Source organism: Macaca fascicularis, chromosome 17, assembly GCF_037993035.2.
Source record: "Macaca fascicularis isolate 582-1 chromosome 17, T2T-MFA8v1.1".
Taxonomy (NCBI): Eukaryota; Metazoa; Chordata; class Mammalia; order Primates; family Cercopithecidae; genus Macaca; species Macaca fascicularis.
This window is the reverse complement of record NC_088391.1, coordinates 330,956-355,221: the sequence shown is the minus strand read 5'-3', so window position 1 is coordinate 355,221 and position 24,266 is coordinate 330,956. Positions and strand designations below refer to the sequence as shown.

General features: G+C 47.4%; 1 long non-coding RNA gene across 1 annotated transcript in view; it reads left to right on the top strand.

Moving 5' to 3' along the window:
• Positions 1-12,384: 12,384 nt before the first annotated feature.
• LOC135968055 (uncharacterized) overlaps positions 12,385-24,266 on the top strand; it is a 50,879-nt gene continuing 38,997 nt past the window's right edge. Inside the window, exon 1 of the long non-coding RNA XR_010582485.1 lies at positions 12,385-12,543. This is a non-coding gene — a long non-coding RNA (uncharacterized lncRNA). The remainder of the gene's footprint in view (positions 12,544-24,266) is intronic.

Here is a 24,266-nt window from a genome sequence, read left to right as displayed (position 1 = left end):
TTCCCACTGGGTGTGAGTGCATCTCTGCTAATGTGGGGCATGAGAATGGATGCCAGAGGCAGAGCAAGCAGCTCAGAGGCCATAGCAGCTATTTAATTTTTGTTTATTTATTTATTTATTTTGAGATGGAGTCTCACTCTGTTGCCCAGGCTGAAGTGCAATGGCGTGATCTCAGCTCACTGCAACCTCCACCTCCTGGGTTCAGGTTCAAGCGATTCTCCTGCCTCAGCTTCCAGAGTAGCTGGGATTACAGGCACCCACCACCATGCCGGGCTAATTTTTGGTACTCTTAGTAGAGACAGAGTTTCACCATGTTGGCAAGGTTGGTCTTGAACCCCTGGCCTCGGGTGATTCACCCACCTTGGCCTCCTAAAGTGCTAAGATTACAGGCATGAGCCACCATGCCCGGCCCATTGTGGCATCTTAATCACAGAGTGAAGAAGGCCTGGACCCAGCGTGAAGATGATGAAAAGGGGGAAGAGCAGCTCTCTCACCTATAGTGCTGCCAGGCGCTTCCAACTTTCAACATAAGGGACACTAAATAGCTTTCCCAACGAAAACAACTGAGATGTTGGGTAAAACCTACAAAAATGCATCTTTGTAAGTGCATTACTGGGCTGGCATTGAAGGATGGAATCCACAGCAGTCGATAAGGAATTGGCGGGAACCAAAGTGGAATTTATTTTTCTGTTTAGACAGTTGCACAGAGAATGGGGCATCAGAAACAAAACCGGATGTCTCTCCAAAATGAGGTCAGAAATCTGACATCTTAGACTTAAAATAAAAGCCCACCTCAGAGCAGGAGCAGCAAGGAGAGCAGCTGTCCCTGCATTGGTGCTGGGTGGAGGGAAAACCACTGACCCTGAGAACCGATGAGAAACAGTCCTCCAGGAGTTCATGCTGGAAGACCTCGAGAGCATGGGTCAAATCGACGTGGCACCAGGCGGCTGCTAACTTCACCTCTACCCCATGTGAGTGAACATCTTTGCTGAAACAATGCAACCCTGTCCTCAAAATATCTCCCCACTTAAAATTCCAAGAAAGATAAGTCCCCGTGCAAAAAGTTACAAAACATAAGTAAACAAAGTACTGTGGATACATCCAATAATTCAAGAAACAAATTGAGCAGAGCCACAAAAATCCAAAATGTGGAAAAGATCAACTGCTGGCAAAGTATCCACTGCTGTTGCTCCCGTTAAGAGACTGTATTTCATAAAAAGCTAGACACGCCCCTCTGTGGCCTCACACTTGCCTTCTCAGGCATGTCTGCCCCAGAAATGCCTTTGCACTGCCTTCTCCAAGAGACACATACGGGGCAAGAATATTTAGGTAGTGATTGTAGACATAGAAAACACTTGAAAGCCACCCAAATACATCTCTATCAAGGAAAAAAGCTGGCATAGTCACATTGTGGAATATGATACAGCTGTGAAAATGAACTGCCGTTAGAAGCATCAGCAATGAAAAATTACAGTGAACAAAGGAAATTACTGAAAAATACACTGCTATTCCACATACAGTTCACAAACTATAACATATGATATGGCTGAATAATATACAGAGAAATGATATAACTTATGAAAAGCAAGACAAACATTAACACGTTAGTCCTATGTCTGGGTGAAGAAGGGAGACCCAGGTGATGAAAGAAGGGCGCATTGTAGCCTTTCAAGACACTCGATGCTAATGCATGATGACAACAGCTCAATTATTAATCTATCAGATTATGCATTCAGTTTTGTTTGTTTGTTTGCTTTTGAGGCGGAGTTTTGCTCATGTAGCCCAGGCTAGAGTGTAATGGCACGATCTCGGCTCGCTGCAACTTCTATCTCCTGGGTTCAAACAACTCTCCCACCTCAGCCTCCCGAGTAGCTGGGATCACAGGTGCCTGCCATGATGCTCAGCTAACTTTTTGTATTTTTTTAGTAGAGACGGGTTTCACCACATTGGCCAGGCTGGTCTTAAACACCTGACCTCAAATGATCCACCCGCCTCAGCCTCCGAAAGTGCTGGGCTTACAGACATGAGCCACCGTGCCCAGCCAAATTTTATAGACTCTTAGGTGTCATATATTTCATAATTAAACATAAAAAACTAAATGTTTACTGTAGTTTGTAAATGAAAGAGCAATAAAAATTGTTGCAAACTTTTAAACATCAAACCTGTTGTATAGCTCATAGTGACCCTCCTATTAAGCTGTGGTAAGCTCCAATTGGTATTTCATTGTTATTTTCTAAAAACTAGGTGAACAGATGAAAAACAGAATTCAGTTTTAAAACAAGATATTAAGATAATGTTACTGGTTGAAAGTGTCCAGGTTCTTGGTGCCTTGAACCAAGAATTGGACGCAATGCAAAAATGGAGCAAGGAAAGAATGAAGCAGCAAAGCAGACATTTACGGAAAATGAAAGCACGCTCCACAGGGTGAGAGCGCCTGAGCACAGGGGGCCCGTTACTGAAGTTTCTAGGGCTTAAATCCCCTCTCGAGGTTTCCATTGGTTACTTGGTGTGTACCCTACGTAAATGAAGAGGATGAAGTAAAATTACAAAGTCATGTACTCGGTGTAAGCCCTGTGTAAATGGAGAGGATATTTCTTGTCATACCGCAAGAGTTTCCATTTGATTTCATTCTCGGAAGTCAAGGTGAATCGGCCTTACGTTCCTGCCTCCAGACCCTTTTCTCCTGCCTCCGTGGAATGGATGGCAGGACATGGAAAATGGTTTTGTCCAAATGACATGTCCCAGGGCACTGGCAGCTGAGGACAAGAGGGAACCAGTTGGTGTCACTGAGGAACGCTCACCCGTGTCTCCACACCGCACAGAACAAAGTGAGTGTCCTTGTCCTGAACCCTCTGAAGTGAGTATCTCGCCTCAGGGCTTTCATGAAACCCTTTTTAGGAGAGGCTCCTTCTCTCTCCTTCTGCAGCCACAAGGCAGCAGGGATAGCCCCTCTCTCGCTGAAGTTCTTCTTAAAAAAACAAAGAGAATAGAATACTAGAATTAATGTAATGAATAATAAAATAATGAAAATGAAAGTATGTTTCACAGAAGCAGCTCTGGAATTTCATGTATTGGTGGCATTAAAAGCAGAAAATGGGCCTATAGGCCTGGCGGGGTGGCTCATGCCTGTAATCCCAGCACTTTGGGAGTCTGAGGCAGGTGGATCACGAGGTCAGGAGATCGAGACCATCCTGGCTAACACAGTGAAACACTGTCTCTACTAAAAATACAAAAAATTAGCCATACATGGTGATGGGGCCCTGTAGTCCCAGCTACTCGGGAGGCTGAGGCAGGAGAATGGCGTGAACCCGGGAGGCCGAGCTTGTAGTGAGCCGATATCGCTTCACTGCACTCCAGCCTGGGCAACAGAACAAGACTCTGTCTAAAAAAAAAAAAAAAAAAAAAGAAAAAAGAAAATGGGCCTATAGAGCTCCATTTAATGGCAAAAAATTAAGGAAAGAATAAAAAGACTCTGCTAATAATGGTGACGTGAGCTGCTCATATTGTCATTTTCTCTGGGACCTAATATTGGGGAGGAGGTGGGACCACCTGCCACCAGGCTCCAGGTGATTTTCGGGCTGTTCCCCCAAATCACTGCAGCCTCTTCCCTGCTGGTCCCTTGATCCTGCTGCTGTGCTGGGCGTCCTGAGTGGCAGGAGGCACCTCGGCAGCTTCCAGTGGGATAGGCCTGCGGCATTCTGAGCCTGAATGTCGTGATCACTAGGAAGTAAGGAGACATAAGCAGGAAGGGTTCAGGGATGGAGCGGCCGCTTCTCAGGGATCAGTCTCGGGCCCGAGCTGAGAAGAATCCCCTTTCAGGACGATGGCTCCAGGCTGAGGTCAACGCTGTTTCTGTGCGTTATGATGACTGACCTGCATCCACAGGGAAGCGTATCCGGGCTCCTTTTTCCCAGGCAATGTTGGGAATACCTTGAAATGGGCACTGGTGGATTTCAATTCCAGCCTTCCAGAAGCCACTCCAAATGGAAATGGAGCTAACGGATGCAGGTGGAGTAAGTAAACAACTTTAGGTCCCAAACAACAATTTTCACATACAATATAGTGTACAGGGAAAAATAAAGCCTTGGGACCCCAACTCACAGCCAAAACGGAAAAAAATCATTAAGTTGGAAGCTGAATCATGCAAGAAACTGCCTTTCCTTTTGTTCCTAAGCAGATAGTTACAGATAGCTACATCTCCACAGGAAGCTGGTCTATGTTCACCTTATCTTATATAAAGGCTTATGTAGAGGACTGATTTACCGCATGTGAGATGAAGACGTAACTGATCCTTCCCCATCTGCTCTCTTTCTCTTGCAACCTGAGGAAGACCACAGGTTCCCTCTCTCCCCTCCTGCCCACCATTTTCCTCCAGCCCACCCTTCCCCTCCAGCCCACCCTTCCCTCCTGCCCACTCTTTTCCTCCAGCCCAGCCTTCCTCTCCAGCCCAGCCTTCTCCTCCAGCCCGCCTGGAAGAGGAAGAGGTCTGCAGCTTACATCAGAATCTCGAAGTTGACACCCAAAAAAGGTAAAAGATCCTGCGGGATGCTGGCATATACAACTAATGAGATAACGCTCTGGGTGTACATCCTAGCATACAGGAAGAGCATTCTTGTTCATGGCGGTGGTTTCAAATATTTCAGTGAGTTTTCCCTTGAATGCCTCAGTCGGGAGCCACTTCAGTTCAGCGCAGGAAGCAAGGGAGCTTCAAGGACTGGTAGTTATGAATTCAAGCTTATACACAGCGACAGATCACAGGTCTGTGGAAGATACTGGTCAATCAATATACAGAGGTAGCATTCCATAAGTGAAGCATAGGGCATATCTGACTTCATCTGACAAGGCTAAAATCATGATTGTTTTTCTAACTGGGAAATTTATGTAACTTATTTGCCAATAAACAACCATCTCTCTCTCCCCATTTTCTGACATAACGCTAGTCGTTAGAGAAATGTTCCGATGATGTTCATGAAAGAACAAACCAATGTCTTCCGCTTTAATACCACCTATTTCACACATATGACTCTTGCTGCTTCCATGTGACACTAAAAATATCGGGAGTGCCAGGAAGTCTCTTTAATCATCGTTCTCCAACGTGCTCAGGAGATGAAGTCATTCTGTGAAGTGGACTTCAGTTGACACCACTGAGAAAATGTCCTAGAGAAAGTAAAACTTGTAGTGGCCTCATACTTTACAGAAATAATCCAACTTCTTTCTTTCATTTCTTTCCGGTTTTTGGACATTAATTGTAATTGGTTCAGGGCGACCTGTTTCTGCATCAAAGTCTTGGGAAGCTTCCATCTGTTTTTATATTATATTATATTATATTATATTATATTATATTATATTATATTATATTATTTAGAAATAGAGTCTCACTGTGTCACTCAGGCCAAAGTGTAGTGGTATGATCACGGCTCACTGCAGTCTCAACCTCCCAGGCTCGAGCCAATCCTCAGGCCTCCACCACCTGAGTAGCTGGGACTGCAGGTGTGCCACCATGTCCTGCTAACGTTTTATTTTTATTTTTTTATTTTTTGTAGAGACAGGATCTCGTTATGTGGCCAAAGCGGGTCTCAAACTCCTGGTCTCAAGCAATCCTTGTGTCAGCCTCCTAAAGGGCTGAGATTATAGACATGAGCCATGGCACGCAGCTGATTTATTATTTTATTTTCTCAGAACTCTATGCAACCTGATTCTTAATACATAAGGAAAGAGAAGCCAGTCAAAAGTGGAAGTAGTTGCACACAATGAAAGTGTCATTTGGCACTTAGACAAGAGAGGCGGATTATAAAAATGAAAGATCTACATGTCGCAATTGGCTGTGGGCTTGGACTCCAGCACTTTTTATTTTTATTTTTTTAGGAGATAGTGTCTCACTCTCTTACTCAAGCTGGAGTGCAGTGATATAATCATAACTCACTGTTATCTCAAACTCCTGAGTTCAAGTGATCCTCCTGCCTCGACCTCCCAAGTACCTGGGACTACAGATGTGCCATCGCTCCAGGTAATTTTTTTTTTTTTGAATTTTTGTAGAGACGAGGTCTCCCTGTGTTGCCCAGGCTAGTCTCAAACATGTGACCTCAAGCAATCGTTCCCCCTTGGCCTCTAAAGCGCTGGGGTTATAGGTGTGAGTCACTGGACCCGGCCAAGAAACCAACCCCACCTGTTTTCTATATAAAGTTTAGCATCTAGATACGAAGCAAAATAAGTTTTCAAGATCAAGGAGTCTGAAGGGAAGCTGCTGGGAGGGGAATGGGCTCAAGGCAGCGTTTTCTGGTCTACAGTTTTGCTTATTCTTGGACTTTCCAAAGTCCTGAAAGAAGCAGAAGGAAAGTGAGAAGAGAGGAAGAGGCAGGAGGAAAGGAGGAGGGCTGCACCTCTGCGGTTGCAGATTAGCCCAAGCCGGCTCAGTGGCTGGGAAGGAAGGGAGGAAACCCCCAAGGCCGAAGGTGGAGTCAGAGTCCTGGGTCCAGCAGAGACTGGACAGGAGGAGGGTGCCGGGAGCCAAAGACCTTCCTGCTAGCACTGCAACCTCTTAAACTGCTTAGGCTTTTATCTAAATTTGATATGTCCGCATTTTGTAGACCTCCAAACCAAGTCACTCAGGGTAACCCAGACAGGAAGGGGAGGATGATAGGAGAAGGTGCCCCACCTGATGATGCCCTTCTGGCTTTTATCCATTCCTGGGAATGACTCTTTCTCCAACTCGGGGGATACCCCTATGGGAGAATACAGTGGCGTGGACCAGCAGTGGAGAATTCCAAGTCCAAAAAACGATTGGCATTTTCAAGGAAAGTAAGAAATCATCCTGCATATATGAAATATTGGGAAAAAGATTGTTACTAATAATTCTCAAGCGACCACTCTGGTGAGACTAGGTTTCTCTGGGGATGTGTGGAGCAGGGTGTATGTATCGAGTGAGCACATCCCACCCTTCAGACTCCTTCAGCTCCTGTCTACTGTAGCAGTCGGAGGGCAACTCCTGTCCTCATCTCCTCTGAGCGACCCACTCACTCATTCACTCACTCATTCATTCACTCGTTAACTCATTCACTCACTCACTCATTCACTCATTCACTCCTTCACTCGCTCACTCACTCATTCACTCACCCTTTTACTCACTTGCTCATTCATTTACTCATTCACTCACTCATTCACTGACCCATTCACTCACGCACTCACTCATTCACTCACCCATTCACTCACTCATTCATTCCCTCATTCACTCACTCAGTCATTCCCTAACTCACCCTTTCACTCACTCACCCATTCACTCATTCACTCACTCATTCACTCGCTTATTCACTCACTCACTCATTTCCTCATTCATTCACTCAATCATTCACTCACTCAAATCATTCACTCATTCACTCACTCATTCACCTCTTCACTCACTCATTCACTCATCCTTTACTCACACACTCACTCATTTATTGACTCATTCACTCACTCACTTGTTCATTCACTCACTCAATTCTTCACTCCCTCATTCACTTGTTCGCTCACTGACTCATTCACTCACTCTTTCCCTCACCCATTCACTCACTCACCCACTCATCTGTTCACTCACTCATTCACCCACTCACCCATTCACTAAGTCACTCATTCATTCACTCACTCACTCATTCATTCACTCACTCACTCACTCATCACTCATTTATTCCCTCGGTCACTCACTCATTCACTCACTTATTCACTTGCTTATTCACTCACTCATTCACTAAGACGCTCATTCATTCACTTACTCACTTATTCACTCACCCATTCACTCACTCACTCATTCACTCATTGACTCCCTTGGCAATTCATTCACTCACTCACGGTCACTCATTCAGTCATTTACCCACTCACTCACTCATTTCTCCTTCCCTCATCCACTCACTCACTCATTCACTGACTGACACTCACTCACCCATTCACTCATTTACTCACTCATTTACTCCTTCACTCACTCACTCACTCACTCCCTCCCTCCTTCATTCATTCATTCAGCAGCACCCATGACAGGTTCACTCTGTCCTGGGCTCTGCTGTTGCCCTGGGACTGCAGCAGGGAATAGTCAAAGATCTCTGAATCCACGGCATTCAGAGTTCAGCCGGGGGACCTTTCGAGAAGCCCAGCAGATAGGTGAAATGCCCCATGTGTGACACTGACGAGGATGTTTTAAGAGCAGCAGGGAGGGAACAGGAGTGTGCATGGAGCCCAAAATTTCTAAGAGGGTGATCTGGGGAGGCCTCACCGTGCAGGAGACCTTGCAGGACAGACCTGTGGAAAGTGGGCAGAGTCGGTAGGGAGAGGAGGGCCTGGGTTGAGAAAAGAGCAGGCTAGGCCTGAGGTTGTCGGGTGCCTGCATGGGCCTCTGGGCAGCACCAGGATCTGAAGGGACCAGAGGACAGGCCAGTGTGGCTTGTGTGGGGTCTGTGACTCCGAGTCAGCAGAGAAGATGCCTGAATTACATCCTGATAGGTGCACCCTGACTTTGAAGCTGAGGACACCCGAGACATGGAGGTGGGGTGGAGGTTGGGGCAGAGCAGGGGATGAGGAGGGAGCCTGTTCCGGTCCAGGTCAAAGGTGGTGGCCTGGCCCTAGTGGCTCCAGATGCAATGAAGAGCCAATGGGGACTTTCCTGAGGGACTTAGATGCCAGGGTGGAAGAGCACTGCAAGGCTTCAGCCTGAGCCCCTGGGAGGATGGAGTCACCAGGAGCTGAGGTAAGGAAGACTGAGCGATGGGGGGTTGTGTGGGGGGTGCAGAGGCCTGAGCTCAGTTTGGCCCCTGCAGATTTGAGATGCCCACTCCATGCACAGGCCGAGACAGCAGAGAAGGGGAAGAGGCTGCAGCTCAGGTAGCCCTGGGATGTGCAGCCCCACATGCTGGGGCACTGGGTCATGGTGTCCTCATGGCTGGTAGCTGCTTCCCTCCTGGGATGCCAGAACTCCTTTAGGGCACATCGGCAACTCCTGCGCTCACCACTGAGGGGAAGTGGGAAGGGCAGCTGTTCCTATGCATGTTCTCCTTCACCTTGTCCTAGGCAGGTCCCAGGCAGCACCACCCTCCCAAGTGGCTCCCCTTGGCCGCTGTCTCTAGTGTTCACAGCGAGACCCTAGAAGAGGGCTAGACTCAGCGGCTCACTTCTGATGAATAGAACCAGGCAAAAGAGATGGCCGTCTCTCCTGAGATTGGATTGGGAGGAGCTGAGGTTCTGTCCACTGGAACTCTCCCCCTGGCTCTTGGTAGGTGCTAGTTCTGGCAAAGCCAGTCACCCGCCCAGGGCAGAGGGCAACCTGAAGCTGATGCCACAGAGAGACTGGGGCCTTCAGTCCAACAGCCTGCAAGCAACAAAATCCTGCCAGCAACACAGAAGTGAGCATGGAAGCAGCTCCTCCCCTGATGAGCCTGAGCCTTCAGAAGACACAGCAGCCCTAGGCAGACACCTGCTGCAGCCCTGGAGAGCCCCTGGGGCAGAGGGCCCAGTGAAGCCTGCCTGAACTCCTGGCCCAAGGAGTAATCATTCCTGGGGTATAAGTGTGTGCTGGTGTGGGCCTTTGGAGTAATCTGTCAAGGGACAATAAAGAACAAGCACACACCTCAGGTCCTACTGGGTGGAAGCTGTACGGTCAGCACGGCATGTAATATCTTCCTCTTGAATTAGAAGATTCATTGCTAAGGCCAAAGTTAAAAAAAAACAAAAACAAAAACCTCTAGTTGTAGAAACATTGAAATACATGACTTTCAAAAAAAAAAAAAATCCATAGCTATTCTTTTCCATCTTTGCTACAGGTATATATTAATATATGTTAATTCCCTGACTGACTGAGCAATGGGCCAAACTCATAAGAACAGATGTGTGAGGACTGTCAATGACCACCCTGACCCCAGCCCTTATACACAGACAAACTTTTGAACATAATCCGTAACCTTGGGGGTCTTGACACTCTAAATTTTATTGTTTTTCATTAGCTATTTCTATTCCCTAAACAATACCTGTTCATCGCAGAGAAAAATGGCATTGCCTATACTAAGCAAAAGAAAGGAAATAAAATGCTCAGAAACATTTACATATGTATGCAGACTCACACACACACACACACACACACACACACACACGCACGCACTCACACACAGGCTCGCACTGCGTCTAGGCCTGCCTTTTCACTTATTTGTATGTCCTGAACATATTTCCATGTCAGTAGACACATATCTTTGTAGCGGTAACAGCAACTAAATATTATTGCAGCGCATATTTTTACCATCATTTATTTAACTCATCATGTTTGAACTGTTAGGTTGTATCTATCATTTTCTGTATTACAGACAATTTGATGACAAATGACCAATCCCCTAATGTTCAATATAAAAAATATCAATTGTATAAGGAGATAACGGGTATTTGGCTAAAATAAAATTCAGTGTGGCCCACCTTCTCCACATGTAACATGCTCTAAAAAGGCATGAATAATTAAATTAGCCCTTCTATTCTCCAGCACAGATCCTGAGCCCAACTGTGGGTACAGGTGCTTAGAGCCTCGGTCTGCTCTTCTGCCCGCCAGAAGGCAAAGGCCACTCAACTGCCACCTTAAGACAGCCAGGATTCGCCTCTCCCTTTTAATTAATAGAATAATGCTCAGGTTCACTGCATGAGAGCAGCGCTCTCTGACTTTGCATTCATCAGGATAACCTAGGTGGTTTGTTTAAAACTACACATTTCCTGGCTGAGCTCCCAGAAACTGGACTTCAGTGGTTTAATGGGGGTGTGCATAGGACAGGTGATTCTGAGGACCACGAGGGGTTAGGAATTTCGCCGTTAATTCTGGCCAAGGGAGAGATTAGACCATCCAGCATTGTCTGCAGCATATATATTTTTTTCCTCTTTTGCAATGAATATTTGATGCTCAGCGGGATGAGCCCCAGGATGAGGCACACATCCAAGAGAAATCCATGCCTCTCCATCTTTTCCCCAGGATTGCCCTTTGGTGAGACTCTCCTTTGCGATTGCTTCACTTTCCCGGGTTCATAGAACAAACCTCTTCTTAGTCTCTTTTGTTGTTTCCTATCTGTTCAACAAACACCCACTGCGCAGGACCATCCTCCGGAAAGCCCTCGAGTGGGGCCGTTTGGGAGCCCTTCTTCGTGGGGTGAGCACTGAAGGAACCGGGATCCCATAAGCCCGTGCTTTTCTAGGGGCTGCTCCCTCTCCCATCCCAGGTAACTGGCACCAGGTTGCTAAGCTGTGGATGGGCAACTGGCACAGCGCTTTGGATGTGCGTATTTCAGCACGTGGAGTTGGCCGGTGAAGTCAGCCGAGGTCGGCACAGCGTACAGCAGCGCGCCTGTCCATAGGGAGGAAGGGTCGTCCCGCCTCCCCGCCAGGTCAGTCCCGTTGCCTCCTCCTGTCCCACTCTGACTTTCGCGCGCCCAGGCGTCTCTGAGGGTAGCGCCCCGATACTCTCCCCCACCCCAAGGATTCTTCTCCCCACGGGACGGGCTGGGGGCCCGGGAGCGCCACAGACCCCGTGGACCCGGGAAATCGCAGCTTCGTCATAGCTAAGCTCGCCGCGCTCAGCTTTTCCCACCACCTGGAGGATCCACTCTCCGTGCGTCCTTCCCGACCTCAGGCTGCAGAGAAAACGTGGGGGCGGGGATCGAGGAAGCCGCGCGCAGAGGCTCCCAGCGCAGCCCCAGGAGGAATCCTGCCGCCACCAAGAAGCTGTGCGCGCGGCCGGGCTCGGCGCTGACAACAGCCGGATCTACCGGGCCTGCCGCGAGCCTCCGCGTCCAGGTGGGGTCTCCGCGCCCCAATTCCACCCCGCCCCGCCATCGGCGCTCCCCGCAAGTGCGGGGTTTCCACCGGACCCGGCGTTCGCGCCCACTCACGGTCTCCCTTGCCCCCCCGCCCCCGGGAGATGCTCCCGGCGTTCTATTCCGCCCTGCCTTGGCCCGCCCAGCGAACGATGTGACCCCGCCCCCTTGCGGTCTCCCCTCCCCCGGTCGCTGCCCCTGCCCCCACCTGTGGCGCTCCGGGCATCTCTAAAGGCCCCAACCAGAGTCCTCCAACCCACCCGCGAGGCTAGCGCACCGGCAACGCGGCCCCACCCCCAGGGACTCCGCCCACTTGTGGTGCTACCCCCGCCTCCGCGACCTCACCCACCGCTCGCGCGGCAGCCACCTACGACGACCCCCGCGTAGGTCCTCCTGCCCACACCCGCCCCCGGCCAGCCCCTGCCCCTTTCTCTGCCCCTTTCGCTGCCCCTGCCCCTGCCCCTAGCCGCGCCCCCACCCCCGCAGCCCCTCCTGTGCGCTTGGGCCCCGCCCGTCGCTAGGGCCGGGCGGGGGCGCGGGCGGGGCAGCGTTTCCGAGTCAGGCGCGAGCCGGCAGGGTCTCCATTGCCTGCTGCGCACCCGGACTAGCGGCTGCCCTCGGCCTCCTCGCCTTGGACGCGGACGACTCCCGGGCCCCCAAGGGCTCCTTGCGGAAGTTCCTGGAGCACCTCTCCCGGCCGGCAAGGCCATCGGCGTGCTGACCAGCGGGGGACATGCTCAAGGTGCGCGCCCCCCTCTGGGCGGCGAGGGAGGGACGGACGGAGAAGGGGAGAAGAGGGAGAAGGGGAGAACAGGGGAAGGGGATGGGGGAACCGGGCAGAAGAGGGGGAAGCGATGGGAGGACCCGGGTAAAGGTGGGGAAGCGATGGGAAGAACTGGGGAGAAGAGCGGGGAAGCGATGGGAAGAACTGGGGAGAAGCCCGTGCCCGGGAGCGGCAGGGGTACCTGCGGGGCGGCGGGAGCCGGCAAGGCAGCCCCGGGGTCCTTGCCGGGTGGGGCGGAGGAGGAAGGAACATGGCGGTAGGAACCTCCATTCGGAAAATAGTGAGCTTTCCACCCTCTCCGGTTTATGTTTTAAATTGAGACTGGTAGAGGGGGTCGCCTGGAGCACCTTCCGGGGTCGTTCTGCCTCTGAGCTGTAGGATGGGGCCGGGCTTCCCCTCCGAATCCTGGGTACAGCGCGATCACTTCTTAAGTTGCCCCCGCCCCCCAACTCCGCCCCACGCCACCCCCCAGCATGTCGAGGAAGAAACGGCCGGATCCCGGCGGGCCTCCTGTCGCCTCGGGCCCCCCGCGGCGTGGGCGGGGTCCCGGCTGCTGCAATGCGGGAAACGGCAGGGGTGCTCTGGGTTCCCGCTTGGCGTCTCCGAGGCAGTCCGGCAGCCCCTCGCGTTTCCGCTGGAAGATTTTAAAAAAGGGTTTCCTGCGCTCGCATGTGCTGTCGCCTTCCGGCTCGTGACAAAACCGAAAACTAAAATGGGTCCCAGACCCTCCCCGCCAGCCTCCGCGGACGGGAAGGACCAGGAAGCGGGGACTCCGGGACGTCAGCGGCGCCGCAGCGCGGGCTCTGGGCTTCCCCTGTCCTGTAATGTGGAAAGGGCTCTCCAGGAGGGGCCGAGCCTGGGCCCACGACGCAGGCGCTCTGGGAGGACATTTAACATTGAAGAGCGAGAGGTGGTGGAGACTGCGCTCCCCAGCCCCCGGGTGCACGTAGGGGCACCGGTGCCCGGGTTCAGGAGGGTGAGGCCTTCTTGGCCAGGTAGCCTTGTTAAATCTATCTGAAAATCACAGATAACTAAGTATCAAGTCGTCACAGATCATTTTAGTATCCTGAATGAGATGGCTACGGAAAACATGAAAACATCGTTACTGGTTACGTGCATGATGCATCCAAAACATTGTTACCTGCACAGTGGCAGCACTGATATTTGTGGGCTTTTGAACGTGTGGACTGGAGTGTTAAGAGCCCTTCAGAGTTATGACAGTAGTTTGATTTGAATGTTCTTTTCTTGGCGAATAAATGCTGTACATTGAATTTACCCAGGAAACTAGGAAGGTGAACCCACACGAAGGACACAGGCCTGTGGGCTGCTCCAGGCGCCCTTAGGGCGTTGCAGGGCCTGAGCCATGCGCTTCCTGCTCAGCCTCCTGAGAGCCGTGACGGTGTCTCTGTTCTGCCTCACACTGGACCCGCTAGTTTCATATTCTTGTTATGGTTCTGAGGCTACAAGCGGTTGGATTCTGTGAGACACTCTCTGTCTTCCTCCTCCGGCTGCTTTCAAATGGGTCGTCTTTTTTTAGAACTGATTTTTTAAGCAGTGATTGATGGGGTGAGTTGTAGTGCTGTCCTGAACTGCAGAGGGAGCGCATTGAGGAACCTGGCTTTTGATGCTGTGCACATCAGCAGAGTCACCAGCCCAGGGCCCTGTCAGTCCCATTATTAAGCTTATTTCTTGCTCTTGTCATCGTTACTCAGACGCCTTAAAAAAAAAGCAAACTCCTACTTGCCGTCACTGGCTGAGTTTGGCAAATGGGTGTTTACCCTGGAAAGAGGGGCATTTTGTCATCTGGAACGTCTAAGGCGCCCTTTGGTGAGGTGGTCTGTTTCTGACCACTCTATCCCGTGGGCGTCCTTCCTGCTTCCACCTTCCCTTTCCGAACGCCTCCGCCTCCAGGGCTTTAACTTTCCTTCTGTGTGTGTGCCACGCAGAGGTTATGACTGTTGTGCCAGTGTCCTGTTTTTTCTCTCTCTTTCTTTCTTTCTTTTTTTTTTTTTTTTTTTTGCTGAGGGCCCAAAACTTGCTGCATCTCAAAAGAAGCAATTGCATCCATTTGTTCGCGATGAGCATAAACTGCTCTTTAAGGGAGACTAATTGGTAAACCCGGCTGCTGTGGGTAGAAAGACAGAGGTGGCCGCGGAAGCAGGGCTCTGCCTCTTGGAAGCCTGCACAACCGTCCTGCTTTCTTTCTTCAATATCCGCGGGGGGGGGGGGTGGTTAATTTTAATAAGCCCTGGAAACCAACAAAGCAGGAAAGTGCTAAGACATTGAGGTGTGAGATTTAAAATGACAACCAGCAGCCTCTCATTCTTCCTTCACTGAGGAAGGAAGGAACCAGTTGCCTCTTCGTTTTGGGGCTGCAGGGTATGTTTGGCAGCGACACTGGCCCTTTGTGCTGTGTGACTCATGAATTGAGATAGTTCTTTACTAAGTGTTTTGTGCAGTAGGTATGAAAATGGGGAAAGAGGGAGCACTGTCCGGGGTGGAGAGGCGTGGAGAGACGCTGTGATACATAGCGAGTCCTTTTCTTCTGGGCTCCTGGTTTTCAATCTTTTTCTTCTTTTTTTCCTAACAGCTTGAAAGATGATTTTTGTGTCTTAATTAAAAGATTGAAGACTGTGGGTCAGACCCAGACTAATTCCATTGGCATCAAAGAAAAGGATTCTTTACATATTTATCTATAGGCATAATTAATTTTTTAATTTTTTACTGAATTATCTGGTTAGTCAAATCATACATTAGAGAAGTAATATTAAAAAATAAAAAATGTATCTGTAAACATATCCCCCTTCCATTCCAGTCTTTGTCTCTGTGTAATTTTAGAACCTTGGGCCATGATGTACATAGAGTTTATATTCTTTTAATATCTTGCTACTTCATTGTTTTCATGTTTAATCTTTGGGTTGATGTATCACAGGTTACTTGACCGTTTCTTACAGGTGTTTGTTTTAGTTTTTTTTTTTTCCCTTAACGCTAATGTAAATTTGAGTGTTTGGATGGTAGTTTTAGCAGAATTTAAGGCAGAGTCTCAGTTAGGGTGATGGATCGATTTATAGTCCCTAGTTTGAGGAGGGAGGTGGCAATATGCCCTTTCTTCTAAAATTGATATGTTAAATCACAATGGACATTTACATGATTTTGAGCACTTGGGACTCCCCTGGGGTTCACTGGTATTGCAAGGTCAGGGCTGGGGATCTTCTGCTGGAGAGGCCCCCAGCGTGCCCAGCGCAGGGTCCTGAGTGTGTTGCTGCAGGACAAGCTCTGGGCTTTGCCCTGCAGTGGCCGTCGCTCTGGGAAGAGCTGGCTGCTCCAGGAATGAGGCCTATGCTCTGAAGCTCACAGTCAGCAGACCAGCAAAGGTCAGCACAGATGACCTTATATGAATCATTCATTTAACAAGCATTCATGGAATACACATTCCATGCAGTTGGAACTTAGAGTGGAAGGCCATCAGTTCACTGTTGTCTCAGCAGAACTTTGTCCCTGGGTCTCTGTTGAACTTAGAGTGGAAGGCCATCTGCTCACTATTGTCTGAGCAGAGCTTGGTCCCTGGGTCCCTGTTGAACTTAGAGTGGAAGGCCATCAACTCACTGTTGTCTGAGCAGAGCTTGGTCCTTGGGTCCCTGTTGAACTTAGAGTGGAAGGCCATCAGCTCACTGTTGTCTGAGCAGAGCTTGGTCTCTGGCTCCCTGTTGTAGCCTCCGCTCCTAGGAGGTGCACGGTGAGTGTTGGGGGACCCTCCACAGGCGCAATTGCTGAACAAGGACCGCTCCCAAGGGTGTCAGCCCTAGGCCCTGAGCTCTGAAGAGGAGGAAGGCATTCCTGGGGCCATCTTCCCTTCTGGATACTGAGCTCTGCACAGAGAGAAACTCTTCCACATTCACTGCAGTGAAGTTCATACTTTAGAGACTGGGGCCTGCATTCCCCAGAATTTCCATGGCCACAGGTGGTGGCTGCACCATGCGACTGGTGTCTATGTTCCCTGGAATTTCCGTGGCCATAGATGGTGGCTGTACCATGTGACTGGGGTCTGCATTCCCTGGAATTTCCGTGACTGTAGGTGGTGGCTGCACCATGCGACTGGAGTCTGTGTTCCCCAGGATTTCTGTGACCATAGATGGTAGCTGCACCATGCGACTGGAGTCTGTGTTCCCCAGGATTTCTGTGACCACAGGTGGTAGCTGTACCATGTGACTGAGGGTCTGCGTTCCCCTGAATTTCCGTGGCCATAGGTGGTGGCTGTACCATGGGAATGAGGGTCTCTGTTCTCTGGAATTTCCATGGCCATAGGTAGTGGCTGTACCATGCGACTGGGGTCTGCGTTCTCCAGAATTTCTGTGGCTGCAGGCTGTGGCTGCACCATGCGACTGGGGTATGCATTCCTCGGAATTTCCGTGGCCATATATGGTGGCTGTACCATGTGACTGAGGGTCTGCATTCCTTGGAATTTCCATGGCCATAGATAGTGGCTGTACCATGTGTCTGAGGGTCTGCGTTCTCTGGAATTTCTGTGGCTGCAGATAGTGGCTGTACCATGTGACTGAGGGTCTGCATTCCTGGAATTTCTGTGGTCGCACATGGTGGCTGTACCATACAACTGGGGTCTACATTCCCTGGAATTTCCTTGGCCACAGGCGGTAGCTGCACCATGCATCAGGTCCTCTGTCTCAGGAGTTGGTGCCATTTTCTCTGTTACTCCCTCGCCTGACACACAGAGGCAGTTCCTGACTTTATCACTCCCAGGAAACACACAGGCATCTGTTTTGGATCCTTGTTTTATTTCCCCATCACCTTTCTCATCAAAGGGAAATTCACATCCCTCTAAGGCTGAAAATGATGTGGGGCCCCCTGGTGGTCTTTCCAAGGCATTATCAGCAGGTAAATTAGATCATGTGGGCCAGTGTACCTGAAATGAAAACAGAAAGGTAAGTCGTGTCACTAAGCTTTGGTGGGAGATTCAGGGTCTTTGTTAGTGGCAGAATCATCCAAAGTAAGTTGTTTGTTCACTGCAGATCTAGATGGTTGGCTGTGTCAGGATTAAACTTAGCCAGTGTCGACAGAGTGTCGCTTAATCCCTCACGGAAGCGTGTCAAGTACATTGAAGAATAGCTGCCAAGTCTGCTATTGTCGGGAGAGAGGCAGGTACGTCTCTCGCTTAGCCCAGTGCTGCAGGAGGCCAGGCTCACGTCAGGCTGTGCGTGTGAGTGGGTTGGATTTTTAGCACTCTGGGACGGTAAAGCACAAACATCTATTTTTAACTTGTGGGTGACCTTCTTCTGTGCTGCTTGAGTCTCTGTGGGCCTTTCTATTTCCTTCCTGAGGAGTCTGTGCCAGGGTCCCAAGCGTTCTCTGGGCTGCACCTCCGCGCCTGCCCAGTGAGGAGCCTCCTCCTGGTGGCTGTGGGACTGGGCTGGGCCCACACTGTCAGCATCGTCTGGGGTAAGCAAGCCCGTCCTTCCACACCTCAGTGTTCCCAGCTGTTGAACAGGGCTAATCAACTGACCGTCAGGATTAATGGGGATCAGATGCGCTCATCTCATAGCCCTGCTTGGTAAATAGCCACTTCCACTCTGTCCTCCAATGTGCTACTCTAGACTTTTTCTTTACCTCCATTTAGCCAGGTGATTCGAGGTGACAGTGACTATCAAGAGGGATGTACAGAGGAAACCAGTGGAAGAGAGCTCGAGGAGCAGACATGGGCGCAGGGAGCACAGTGCGGGGAGCACGGCTGCAGGGAGCATAGGCATGGGGAGCACAGATAGGTGTAGGGAGCATGGGCGTGGAGAGGACGGGTGCGGGGAGAACGGGTGTGGGGAGCACGGGCGTGTGAAGCACGGGTGCGGGGAGCACGGGTGCTGGGAGCACAGGGCATGGAGAGCATGTGTGTACTTGCTCTGCTCTGACAGAGGCTGCCGAGCATGTACTCTGTGCTCAGATGGGTCAGAGCCTCAGTGCCTCTTTAAAAAAAAAAAAAAAAAATCTTTTTTTAAAGATAGGACTTCTGTCTTCCTGGTGGCCCCTTTTAGTCGATACTCTTTTAAGCTTGCTTTTCCAGAGAAAAGCTAGGAAGGATGGCCTATATAGGTTCCAGTCTGGGCATATCTGGAAGAATGGGTCTTTTTTAGGTTTGAGTCTGGCGTACCTGGGGACATCTTTGAACCTCCACTCAGAGTCCCAGAACCACGTGTAGAGGCTCCCCAAATGTCTGCTGGGACTTTCCCCTCTGCTCGGGGATGATGAAGAGCAGAACCTCACCCTGCCACGACCTCTGGGGTCCTCCTTCCTGGAGGGCAGTGCCTTGGTGACCAGCATGTGTAGGAGTCTGAGCTGGCACCTTCGGGCTATGCTGTGCAGCGGGGGCTCATGCCATGGGGTATTCTTGTGTTCTGCACCGGGACTGGTGACGTTGGGCATCCTCGTGCAGTGTGGACCACATGAGGTGCACATGAGCCAGACAGCTCCCGGAATTCGGAGCCTGGCTCTGTCTCAGGCCACCCACCTGTCTGTGGCATTTCTGAGGGATTGTGGGGACCGTATGAGTCTGTGTCCCCACCCTCACTGGCTGGACACCTGTGCCAGGCTGGAGCTTTATGTTTCACCATCCCCTGTTCCGAGTTGTGTGAATATTTATTTTCATTACCTACTCTCATGAGCTTTCCTTTTTTAAAAAAAAAAAAAATCGGAGACAGACTTTGAAGTCCCCTGGCCCCACCGTTCGTGGACCTAATGGTATTGCAGAAATTATGACTTCAATTATGTATAATAACTGGGGCTACTTTAAAAGTCATGTAAAGGAACAAGGTGGAGTAGCCATTTCAAGCTGTACATCATGCTGGATTCTTAAGTGAACATTATCAGGCTTTCAACACGTTTTCTCTTTTTATTTACTTTGGATAATATAATGGATGCTCAGAAGCTGTTGGGATTTAGTAAGAGGAAGTTATCCTTAAGAAGCTATTTAAGCAAGGGGACAGTTGGAGTAAACGTAAATTATGAACACACACCTATTCCAAACCAGAGAAATAAAAGCATCAACTTTACTGGGGTTGAAACTTGGGTGCTAGTGTGTCTTTCCTGCCCACAGTGACTGTGGCAGTGCTGTGGGCAGGAAATTCTGGAAAGAAGACTTGGTGCCAGTGGTAATTTTTGTGACGATTCATTTGCTTTCAGCTCAAGTGACTATAGTCTTACTTGCAAATGGCTAGGTCTCCACCAATGGACCACAACACTGACAAAGGACACATGAGAAATGACCCTTGGGTTTTTAACAATTATTATTTTTAATGGACACATTATAGTACATATCCATGGGATACAGTATGATATTTCAATACATGTTTTTCGTGTGTAATTAGCAACTCAGGGTAATTAGCATGTCCATCATCTCAAACATTTGTCATTTCTTAATGCTGGGAATATTTAAAATCCTCTCTTCTAGCTGCTTGAAAATATACAATAAATTGTAAACTATAGTCACCCTACAAGGCTATAGCACACTAACCCTTATTTTTACTATCTAGATGTAATTTTGTATCCATTAGACAACCTCTCCCTTTCTGCCTTCCCGCCGCCCTTTCCTGTCTCTAGAAGCCACTGTTCTACCTTCAGAGGGTAGAATATCGTTTTCCTCATAGAGATCTTTAACCTTCTTGGTTAGATTTCTTCTGAGGTATTTTTATTTTTATTTTATATTTTTGTAGTTAAATGGGATTGCTTTCTTGATTTCTTTTTTCACTGGCTCATTGTTGGTCTATAGAAATGCTACTGATATTTATATGTTGATTTTGTATTCTGTAACTTTACTGAATTTGTTTATCAGTTCAAAGAGATTTTTGCTGGAGTCTTTTTTTTTTTTTTAATATATAAGAGCACATTGTCTGAAAACAGATAATTAGAGTGCCTCCTTTCCACTTTGGGTGCCCTTGATTTCTTTCTCTTGCCTGACTGCTCTTGACTAGGACGTTCAGTGCTGTGTTGAATAGGAGTGGCACAAGTGGGCGTCCTTGTCTTTTACAGATCTCAGAGAAAAAGCTCTTAGTGTTTCCCCATTCCCCATTATGTTAGCTGTGGGTTTGTCACATATGGCCTTTATTGTGTTGAGGTATGTTTCCTTCAGTGCCTCTTTTGTTGAGACTTTCTATCATGAAGCAGCGTTGAATTTTATCAAATGCTTTTTCTGTATCTATCGAAATGATATTATGGTTTTTGTCCTTAATTCTGTTGATGTGATGTAGCATTATTATTGATTTGTGTTTGATGAGCAATCCTTGCATCGTGGGATAAATCCCACTTGATCATGGTGTATAATCTTTTTGATTTGCTGTTGGATTCAGTTTGTTAGTATTTTGTTGAGGATTTTTGCATCTGTGTTCATCAGGAATATTGACCTATAGTTTTCTCTTTTTATTTTGTCCTTGCCTTATTTTGGTATCAGGGTAATGCTGGTCTTGAAGAATGAACTTGGCAGAATTCCCTCCTCTTCAATACTTTTGGAATAGTTTGAGAAGAATTGAAATAAAAATGTGTAGAGTTCAGCTGCGAAGTCACCTAGTTCTGGGGTTTTCTTTGTTGGGAGACTTTTTATTATTACTTAGTCATACATGTTACTCATTATTGGTCTCTTCAGGATTTCCGTTTCTTCTTGGTTCCATCTTGGTAGGTTGTACGTGTCCGGGAATTTATCCATTTCTTCTAGATTTTCCAATCTGTTGACATACAATTGTTCAAAATAGTCTGTAATGATCCCTTGTATTTCTGTAGTATCAACTATCATTCTCCTTTTCTGTTTCTAATTTTATTTCTTTGGGATTTCTTTTTGTTTGCTTAGTGTAGCTAATGGTTTGTCTATTTTATTTATCTTTTCAAAAAACCAATATTTTTTTCTTCATTTTTATATTTGTTAGTTTCAAGTTTATTTAGTTCCTCTTTGATCTTTGTTATTTCTTTTCTTCTACCACTTTTGGATTTGATTTGTTCTTGCTCTTCTAGCTCATTGCAGTTCGTTGTTAGGTTGTTTATTTTAAATCTGTTTTTTAAATGTAGGAGTTCATTGTTATAAAGTTTCCTCTTAATACTGCTTTTGCTGTATACCATAAACTTTGATATGTTGTGTTTCTGTTTTCATTTATTTCAAGAAATTTTTAAATTTCCTTCTTCATTTCTTCATTGACCCATTGGCTATTCAAGGGCATATTGTGTAATTTCTATGTATTTATACAGTTTTGAAAGTTCTCCTTGTTGTTGATTTTTTTTTTAATTAAACTTTTTGTTCTAGAGTACATGTGCACAATGTGCAGGTTTATTACATGTGTATTCACGTGCCAAGTTGGTATGCTGCACCCATTAACTCATCATTTACATTAGGTATATCTCCTAATGCTATCCCTCCCTCCTCCCACCTCCCCCCTCCCCACAACAGGCTCCAGTGTGTGATGTTTCCTTTCCTGTGTCCAAGTTATCTCACTGTTCATTTCCCACCTATGAGTGAGAACTTGCGGTGTTTAGTTTTCTGTCCTTGCGATAGTTTGCTGAGAATGATGGTTTCCAGCTCCATCCATGTCCCTACAAAGGACATGAACTCATCCTTTTTTATGGCTGCATAGTATACCATGGTGTATATGTGCCACATTTTCTTAATCCAGTCTGTCATTGATGGACATTTGGATTAGTTCCAAGTCTTTGCTGTTGTGAATAGTGCCGCAATAAACATACATGTACATGTGTCTTTATAGCAGCATGATTTATAATCCTTTGGGTATGTACCCAGTATTGGGATGGCTGAGTCAAATGGTATTTCTAGTACTAGAACCTTGAGGAATGACCACACTGTTTTCCACGATGGTTGAACTAGTGTACAGTCCCACCAACAGTGTAAAAGTGTTCCTATTTCTCCACATCCTCTCCAGCACTTGTTGTTTCCTGACTTTTTAATGATCGCCATTCTAACTGGTGTGAGATGGTATCTCATTGTGGTTTTGATTTGCATTTCTCTGATGGCGAGTGATTATTGTAGCAGGACTAGCCGCAGACAAAACATGATGGGAGGCTACATGCATCAGCTAACAGAACAAAACGTTTTACAGTGCTTTCTCAGACAATGTCTGGAATTTACAGATAACACTAGTAGTTTTGGTCAGGGGTTAATATTATTATTATTATTTTAACCACCAGGGCCAGGTGGTGGTGCCAAGGTCGTCTAGCTATTTATCTTACTTCTGTTTCCTTCCAACTTTTTGTTTTCTCCCCTTCTCCTGTCTTATAAACTAGGGAAAAGGGGAGACGGGGAAAAGTTGGGAAAGACAACAGGAGAAGTGGTGGTCTCATTCTATATTATGAGCATTTTTTCATGTCTCTATTGGCTGCATAAATGTCTTCTTTTGAGAAGTGTCTGTTCCTTGTTGTGGATTTATAGCTTTATTCTGTTAGAGTCTGAGAATATCCTAGATGTTATTTCAATTTTAGAAAAAATGTATTGAGAATTCTTTTGTAGCCTAACATGTGGTGGATTCTAGAGAATGTTCCATGTGCTGAGGAGAAGAATGTGCATTATGTATCTGTTGGATGAAATGTTCTGTAAATGTCTGATAGGTCCATTTGGTCTACACTGGACTTTAAATTTGATGTTTTGTTGTTATTTTTTGTCTAGATGACCTCCAGTGCTGACAGTGGGATTTTGAAGCTCCTACTATTGTTGTGTTGGTGTCTCTCTGTCTCTCTCTGTCTCTCTCTCTCTCCATATATATATATATATATATATGTGTATATATATATATACACACACACACACGCACACGTATATATATGTGTGTGTGTGTGTGTGTATATTTATGTATATATAAATTTATTTGAGACAGAGTTTTGCTGTTGTTGCCTAGGCTGGAGTGCAGAGGTGCAATCTCAACTCATTGCAACCTCCACCTCCTGAGTTCAAGTGATTCTCCTGCCTCAGCCTCCCAAGTAGCTGGGATTACAGGCATGTGCCACCATGCTGGGCTAATTTTTTGTATTAGTAGAGAGAAGGTTTCACCATGTTGGCCAGACTGGTATTAAACTCCTGACCTCAGGTGATCCACCTGCCTCCACATCCCTCCCAAAATGCTGGGATTATAGGCATGAGGCACTGCGCCAGACCTCTCTTTCTATTTAGATCTACTAATATTTGCTTTATATATCTGAGTGCTTTGTTGTTGGGTGCACATATACTCGTAATTGTTATATCCTTTTGCTATTTTGATGTCTTTATTATATAATTACCTTTTTGTCTCCTTTTTACAGTTTTTGACTTAAATTGTGATTGATCTGAAATAAATATGGCTACTCTTGCTCACTTTTGATTTCCATTAATGTGGAATGTGTTTTTCCATCCCTTCACATTTAGTCTATGTGTGTCTTTGCGGCTGAACTGAGTTTTTTGTAGGCAGCATATAGTCAGTTTTTCTTGTTTTAAATTCATTCAGCCCGTCTGTATCTTTTAATTGGGAATCTTGGGATTATTTTGCTATTGATATCACAGTCCAGACATTAAGATTTTCTCACTTAAGTTGCTTTACACAAATTAATATGAAGAGGAAGTAGAGTTTTTCTTTTGTCCTTTTGAAGAGAGTGATGGATTATTATTTTGACTTCATGCAAGTGAGGGACTCACCATGCCTGTTGGGATTTTAGAA